This window comes from Python bivittatus, unplaced genomic scaffold (assembly GCF_059951505.1).
Source record: "Python bivittatus isolate LINGU-HERP-01145 unplaced genomic scaffold, Pbiv_v1 ctg000610_np1212, whole genome shotgun sequence".
NCBI lineage: Eukaryota > Metazoa > Chordata > Lepidosauria > Squamata > Pythonidae > Python > Python bivittatus.
Genome location: NW_028277088.1, coordinates 44,637,076 through 44,645,464, shown reverse-complemented (window position 1 = coordinate 44,645,464; position 8,389 = coordinate 44,637,076). Strand labels below are relative to the sequence as shown.

Sequence of the window (8,389 nt, the reverse complement as noted above, 5' to 3'; positions counted from 1 at the left end):
AACTGTCACTGTATGTAAGTTTTGATTAATTGATGCCAAGCTCAAGGAGGTCCAGAGGCCTGAATGTTCAAAAGGGCTTGATTAAGAATAATGCAAGAGTGTAAGAATCTTGCTAGACCAAGCCAAGTCCAGCATTCTGTTTCACAATGGCAGGCCAAGTCATCTGGGAGCTTGCAAGCAGGACCTGAAGCAATCAACCTTTTTCATTGCTGCTTCCTAGCAACTGGCATATTCTGGAGGTAGCATACAACCATGAAGACTAATAGCCAGTAAGGACCCTATACTCCATGGAATTGTCATTTTTAAAATAATTGAACTGGGCAACCATTAAAACATCTGGTGTCACTGAATTCCATAATGTAATTATGTGCTTTGTTAAAAAGTCTGCCTGTCATCAGTCCTAAATCTCCTTACTTTTAGCTTCAGATTATTCTGCATTCTAATATTAGGAAAAGAGAGGAAAACATTTCTCAGTCCACAATTCGACACTATGGATGATTTTATATACTTCTAGCATATCCTCCCCCCTCCCCCCAATCTTCTTTCTAAATTAAAGAACTTCAAATACTGTTGCCTCTTCTTTTTGAGTTGCTGCTATGATCACTTAGAAGAATAAGAACATGAACTCATGCCAGCACAAATTCAAAATCTAAGTGTGATACCTGTCACCTTTTAAATTAAATTAAATTAAATTAAATTAAATTAAATCTTATTTTATATATATGCCATCTATTCCTGAAAGATCTGAGCAGATAACAGTGAAGTTCAATATAAAACAAAAAAGCAACCCACTCAAAAATAAATCAAGAAATCTGCACACTATATAAACAAACTACCAAAATAGTAGATTCCAGATGCTTTCCAAGGGCAACCTAATATAGAGTGCATTACAGTAGTCCAAATGGGAGTGACTAAGGCATGAATGGTTGTAAGCAGACTTTCCTGATCCAAGAATGACCACAGTTATCACACAAGATGTAATTGCACAAAAGTTCTCTTGGCCACAACTGTCACCTGCTGATTAAGCAGGAGCTTTGAGTCCAGGAAGGCCCACAAATTAAAGACCACCTCTGAATGGGGAAGTACAACTCCGTTCAGTGTCAAAAATGACATTACTCTGGAGTCATCTGGTCCATAAATCCAAAGTCATTCCATCTAGGAGGGATTCGCTCTGTGTCTGTTCCTTCCCTCCAGACCCTTGACAGCCTCCAGGTACTGAATGAACACTTCTACCGCATTGCCTGTTTGGCTCAGGGTCAAGATAGAAAGCTGCGTATCATCAGCATATTGATGATATTGGTTTCTGTGATGTTTCATGTAGATTTTAAAAAGAAATGGAGAAAGTAGAGACCTCTGAGCCACTCCACAAAGTCTTTGGGCAAATCTCTTCTCCCTCACCAACTGAAGGAAGAGAGCTACTCAAAAACAGAGCCCCCCCAATCCAGTCCCATGTGGGTAACCACAAAACCATGTTTGATGTATCAAAAAGTACTGAGAGATTAGGGAGGACCAGGAGGGTTATATTCTCCCAGTTCCAGTCTTTCCAAAGGTCACCCACAAGTGAGACCAATGCAGTTTTATGCTAGAACCTGGCCTGAAACCTGTCTGGCAAGGATCCAAATAATGTGCTTCTTCTCGGACTCTCTGGATTTGCAGGACTACCATTTTCTCTACAAACAGCCCTAAAAAGAGAAAGTTAGAGACTAAATTATCCAAAATAGTCAGGTCAAGTGAAAGCCTCTTGAGCAGGGGATGTACTGCAGGCTGTGTTAGAGATAATGGGAACACCCCCTCACTCAAAGAAACATTGATTACTGTTCAGATTCAGTCTCCTGCTATCTAATGACAGGTCTTAACCAACCATGAGGGGGAGAGATCCAACTGAGAAATAGCAGAACTGATACTACAGATAACTCTATCCACTTCCTCAAGATTCACAGATTGAAATCTATCTCAGATTGCTTCACAGGATGAAGCCCTGGGTGCTTACCCACTGTGAAGCAGGGAGAGTCATACTGCAAAACTCCATAGCAATCAGGGAGTGATCTGTCCACCAGGGACAAAGCTCAATGCCCGCCATTTTCGGATCATATTGTGTCTGCCCTGAGACAAAAACCAAATCTAGTATGTGACTTCATCATCATGTGATTCATCAGGCCCTCAGTAAGTTGGGTCAGGTCCACAGTTGTCATGGTGACCATGACACGAAGTGCACGTTGAAGTCCCCCAACACCAGCAGTTTGGAAAATATTATCGCCACCCCAGCAATCACAATGAGTAGCCCTGGCAGGGAAGTACCCTGAAATCCAGAAAAGCTTATATGATAATAAAGCTAAATCCAATTAGTTTATTCACCTTGGAGCTGCTGCAAGATATTTTTGAGTATGAACCCACATTTGTTCAAAAATCATATGGCATTGGTGGGGGAACAATAAAAACTTCCCCAAATTACTGGGCTTGCCCTTGAGCATCCAAGAGAGTAAGAAGGATAAGTTTTAAAAAGGCATTGGGCTGATCTTTTGCTTGCTTGTTAAAAGGAGTTGAATAAGTGTTCTCTGTTTCAGGGTACTGTGCACATACCTATTGAAATGCAATATCATGGGAGATACATAGCAGTGCCTCCCCTTGTTTCTGTGAGAATATGGTTTGGATTGAAATACTCCTCTGTACTGCCTTGACAACCAAGTAAGGTAAGGCTAAAATTCACTAATGTTAGGGTTATATCCCTCCAGAGTAACGTTTGGCTTATAGATGAAATATACACCAGTGATGTCGTGAAACCTTCATATAAATGTCATTAATGTCTGTGATCATTAACATTGGAATAAACCTTCACTGCAACCTTTGAGATTTCCTTTACTTTCCTTCTTTGGGGGAAAATGGCTGGCTGATAATGGCCTATTACTGTAAGCATTCATTGAATTGTCATTGTTCATTGAATCAGTCCTAATGCTGTAAAGAATATTTTTGAGATAATTCTGAACACAAGGATTTGTGAGATATTGCTAAGACTGGAGTCCTATGCAAGCTTTCAGTAAAGAAGTTCAACAGTACCTATGAGTTCAGTACTTATTCCCAAGGGAACACATTTATGATTTGGGTTTGTGTCTTTATCAACAGAAATTGTTGTTTTTCTAGGAAGCTTATACAAGTTTCTTTTGCTCTGATATTCAGAAATTCATTTCCTTTCACAGTAGCTAATTATGCAGAGAGCAGATTTAAATCAATTGGACAAGTAAGTCATGGCTAAATTGTTAATTGTGGTAAATTACCATATTATAATCTGTATTTCTCTTGTTGGAGAAGTTCTGCGATCTGGCACTGTTGGCTGAAAAAGGGCTGAAGATGATGTTTCTCCCTTATCCCTTGCTTCAGATGTTGCAATGGCAACAGTAGTTGGGAGGAAAGGATCTCTCGGAGAGGTAAGGAAGATCCTGGCTCTTGGAAACTGTAGTTCAAGATTATTTCAATGCTTGTTTATTTGGAAATCGAAGCACAAAGTTGTGTGATACCAAGAAATATAGGTGATTATCTGGTTAAAAAAATGTATTTATTCATTTTTGGTGGAGAAGTATTTAAATGAACAGATGAAATGTGCTTTTTCAAAATCCCTCATGACGGAATATAGACCTATGCACAAAAGCCACTTGAGACTCAATTCTTTTTCTGTTATGGTCTGGACAACTTTTTGCTTCAGTTGTCACTGTTCCTTTAAAAGAGCTTTGGAATGGCCATACATAATCCTGAATACACCATCCCTCCTGTTTTTTTTAACCTCCATTTTTTTTCAGTTCCAATTTCCTGGGTGCTCTTTTTCTTCTTCCCCCTCCTGGTTCACTTTCCCTGTTCTTCCATTCCATATACACACCATGCTAGGGGTACCAAATTTGGGCTAGAAACCTATGGGCAACCACTAGATGGCAGCAAAGTATCTCTTTGCTGCCATCTGGTGGTCATCTGGATCCTTGCAGCCCAGCTATGGTGACTACTGCATATCTGTTACCAGGCAGCAATACTTTCCCCCCCTCTCTTTCCTTTAACTTTTAAAAGAAATTATGTGCAATGCTAAGCAAAGGTGCAGTATTATTATTCAATATTATTCCTCTTCTAGAGGGCTGTTAAGAGAACAAATATGATGGTGGTTGTAATGGTGAGATTCAAACATCTGCTGATCTTTTTTTCTTTCCAAAAGATGCACATGATGTTGAATTGGAAGATCCTCCAGGTTCTAGCCCTGTGTCTGGTGACTCATTTCTAATGATACCTCTATTTGAACAGATTTTTCCCTGAATTTCTGTATTCGCCATTTGGTAAGTTGTTCCTTACTTGATTCAGGTTTTACCATTCTCACATAGCTGATTTGTAGACCTGGTTCTCTCACTATTAATTCCTTAACCCAGCTACAGGTGAATTAAATAAGATCACAGAATGGACCTTTGCAAATTTTCATCCAGTGCGAAAGCCACCCATTTCTTTGTACAAACAGCCTTTTAGCCAGTTACCAAAGTGTAAGGAAACTAGTATCATGTCAGGGTCTTGAAAAGCTAAGTAGGGTAATACCTTCCTAATAGTTGGATTTGAGACAATCAGGAAACCCCCGGGCTTTGGACTAAACTGGAAGGCTGAACAGACTTCCCAGAAGGAGACAAATACTGATGCTGTATGGTTGCCACGAAAGAATTTGGACCTGTCCATACAATCACCAAGGGCAAGCTCAAGTTAAGGAAGACTTTACCTTTAAGAGAAGTATTCTGCAAATCATGATATGTTTCTTTAAGAGTCATCCATAAGGGAATTTGTTGAACGTTTTTTGAAAATCCATGTACTTAATGTCTGCCAGTCAGCCTCCAAGTGTACTGGTTCTGCCAATATAGATCGGTTAGTGTCCCTTTGTAGTACTCATCATTAGTTCAGCTGCTTAGAATTGATGAATGGTGTCAGGAGATTAGTATTCAGTTGAAAAATTCAGAACTAAGCTGTTAGGTGAAGCAGCTGCATTTAAAATGCAAAGCTATATATTCGAATGCAGTAAGGATCTTGTCTCCATAAGACATTGGCTAAGTACCAATGAGCTTTCCTCATTCTGAAGTTTATACATACTCCCAGTCCCTTTAATTATCATCTGCCAGCAGTGAAATATGGTTAAAGTTTACTTGAGAAATCTTAAAGAAGCATACATTATATTAATGTATACATTGTATGATGTCACTGAACTTGAGTAGATAATTTATATATGTGCTTTGAAGTCCAAATTCTTCTTTAGATGAAAATATTTGGACCAATACAACCACTTAATGAAGTGTAATGTTGTTTTGTTTGTAGTCTGTGTGTGTGTGTATGTGTATGTATACATACACATACACGCGTGCACACATAAGAGCTAACATGGTATAGCAGTTAGGCTGCTGGACTGGGAATGGGGAGATCCAGAAAGCTGGCTGGGAACACTGGGCCATCCCCTTTTCTCAGCCCTAGACTGAGAAGTTGAACAAAATCTGTCTACCAACTGGACTGGACTGGTATGGTAAATTTTGGTTCATAACTATCAGTGAAGATGCCTTCATCCTTCAGTGGAGTGATTCAGGCTGATGACAAGAGTCAGAGTCACAAAGACCCAGATACATAGACATAAAGTCACCTGCATATCTAATATCCAACTTTTAATGTCATTCCCAATTATACCATAACATTCTTGGATTATTTTCTGGGGAACTGAGCACAGGGCATGTATTGGGATTTTCAGAGATACACACACTTTCAGACCCCTCACAACAAAGCAAGAATTACACAGACGTCAATAGTGTTCTAGTACAAGGATTCAGGGTAAAGTACAGAATCTTGCAAACTGCCATAGGAAGATCCAGACTTCTTTTATTAGTGAGTTCATTTTTGAACATTTTGAGTATATTCTTCCCAGGTTTTTACAAGCTGGATTGAGTTGTCAATTATGAGATAAACTACTAACTCCTCTCCCATCTGTGGATTGTTTATGTCTAGCATTTCCTCTGTTTCTTCCTCAGCCTCCTCACAATCTCACACACAATTGCTACCCTCTGCCTGGATGGCAACAGCAAAGACAATGGGCATATTGTCAAAGTATCCAGATGGACAAGGGAGGAAGACATTGGAATTAAGAGTCTTTAATATCTGGAGGTCCACCTCCTGAGCTGGGGTGCAAATCTTCACTCATCTAAATTTTGGAACTTGACCCAGTGGTACAGAGCCTCGTTTAAAAGAGCAAAGGTGTGGAATCTCAATGAATTCAACCGAACAAGCATGAGATTACAATTCCAGCCAGGTTCCATGGCAGCAACATGTGCCAACACAAGTTCAGCTGTCTGGAGAATATGTAAATATGTAGCTCACAAAGCAGGTTGTTGAAAACAATATTAGTAATCACCTGTTTTGTTATTCCACGCCTGGAAACCTTGACTGAACTACCAACACTCTGAATCTTGACAATCTATTGATTGTGTTCTCACTTTATATGCAATTAATCAGATAGAATTTGAACTGACAGGTCCTTGTCAGCCATGCTATGTGGGATAAGTCTTGCTTTACCTGGATTAATCCTATGGTACAGGATAATAAAGTTCAAATTAGCAGGGGAGCTATCCAGTATGGAGTTAAGTAAGGAAGATACTGCTACAGAAATGGTTAAGTTCAACTGAGCAGCTTTGTGGTGATTTTGCTGCACCAATCCTTTCTCTCTCTGTCTCTCTGCCTGCCTGTCTGTCTGTCTGTCTCTCTCTCTCTATATATATTTTAAAAAGAATGTAAAAACTAGCACAAACTAATATAAAGTAAGAAAAAGAAAAGAAAAAGAGATTAGGGAGAAGTGCAAGAAAAGGAAAAACGTGGGGAAAATAGAAAAGAAAGAAAAAAAGATGTAGCTTCTGATATTCTTCACAGGACTTACAACTACAATGATATTTTAACCTCCCTCTCTAGAGTTACAACATAACTCTCTTCTTTCTATACTCTATCCTGTCTAATCATCAAAACCATAAATCACCCATTCATTTTTTTCATTTCTAATTTTTCATTAGAGACCTATGGAAGAGCACGCATCCACCTCACATGTCAGATTTGGGGATATTTGACATATATTACACTACCAACTCTAGGCTGCACGCTTTGTTCATGGGGGTAGGGGATGATCCTGATGAGTCTGCAGCAGGAATATGGGATAAAATAAGGAACTTCAGTTTCTCAAATATCATCACTTCCTTTGTAGAACATTTCCTTGGATGGTAAACTCAGATAATTTTAATATGGTCTTACCAGGAAGGCAGTGAGACATAATCATGGTTTATTTCTAAAGCTTTTTAGAAATATTCACATTGGAGAAGAAAGAGATTGCAGTCTATATCTTCCCCATGGAGACAATGCCATAAAAAAACCCACATCTCATAATTTTAAGATTAATTTCAGCAAGAAGACCAAATACGTTACCAATCCCATTGAAGAGTTATTTATACAACTCCTTTCCTGCTGTCTTCAAAGATCTCTGATACGTACTTTATGTAGAAAGTAAGGTACTTGACCTGGACAGAGATAGGTGGGATCCGTTACCAAAGTGATCATGGGAAAAACATATCTTAAGTCCTAAACAAGCAGAAAATATATGGAAGAGACTCAGACAGACACCTCCCTAATTCACATGAGTATAAGAAGGGGAGGAGATGCAGCATAATCAGACTTGAAAGATTCTATTGTTATAGTCACTCTCAATAAAGTATAGTTCTAGTCTTCCTATGGAGTTGATTATTAGTCTGGTCTACCTGGTGGGGCAGATACTTGATTATTTCATGGATGTGATAGATCAGACAGAAGATGGGGACTTGGCTAAGTCATCCTAGGAAATGTAATGGATTGAAGCCCAGCTTTTCCCACTGTCTTTAGATCTTTTGTTACCATAAGTGCCCAGAGTTTCTGGGAATCATTATTATTATTTTGTATTTGTGATTATAAAGAATAAAGCTTCATTTTAATAAAGGATCATGAATAGCTTGTCCTTTATCCTAATAGTTTACTTAAAAGGTGGCCTCTATCAGAAACCCTGCAGTGATAAGGAGGATATAAGTGCTTAGAAAGTCAAAAGCGGACCACAGCACCATGCTAAGGCATTTCCTCAGTATCGCCTTCACCCACACTGACACCAGATTAACTTCCCAGAACACCAATGCTTTTCTTAGAAGTCTCCTACTCAAAAGCTTTGCCTGACCAGGCCTGACCTTGCTCAGCCTATGAGATATAATAAGTTCAGTGCCTGAGGTGAGGAATGACACAGGAATGGAGGTCGTAATTACAAAGCAAATCCCTTTATCCTCTTCTTGCAGCAAAAAAATTCCAGTTTCCTAGGCATCTACATGCAGTCAATCACAGG

General features: G+C 39.2%; 1 long non-coding RNA gene across 1 annotated transcript; it reads left to right on the top strand.

The window, feature by feature from the left end:
* The first annotated feature begins 2,527 nt into the window (after positions 1-2,527).
* LOC148214613 (uncharacterized) lies at positions 2,528-8,166 on the top strand. The gene is made up of 4 exons (XR_015797816.1): positions 2,528-2,690; positions 3,307-3,422; positions 4,193-4,310; positions 6,021-8,166. It is a non-coding gene; the product is annotated as an uncharacterized LOC148214613 (long non-coding RNA).
* The last annotated feature ends 223 nt before the right edge of the window (positions 8,167-8,389 follow it).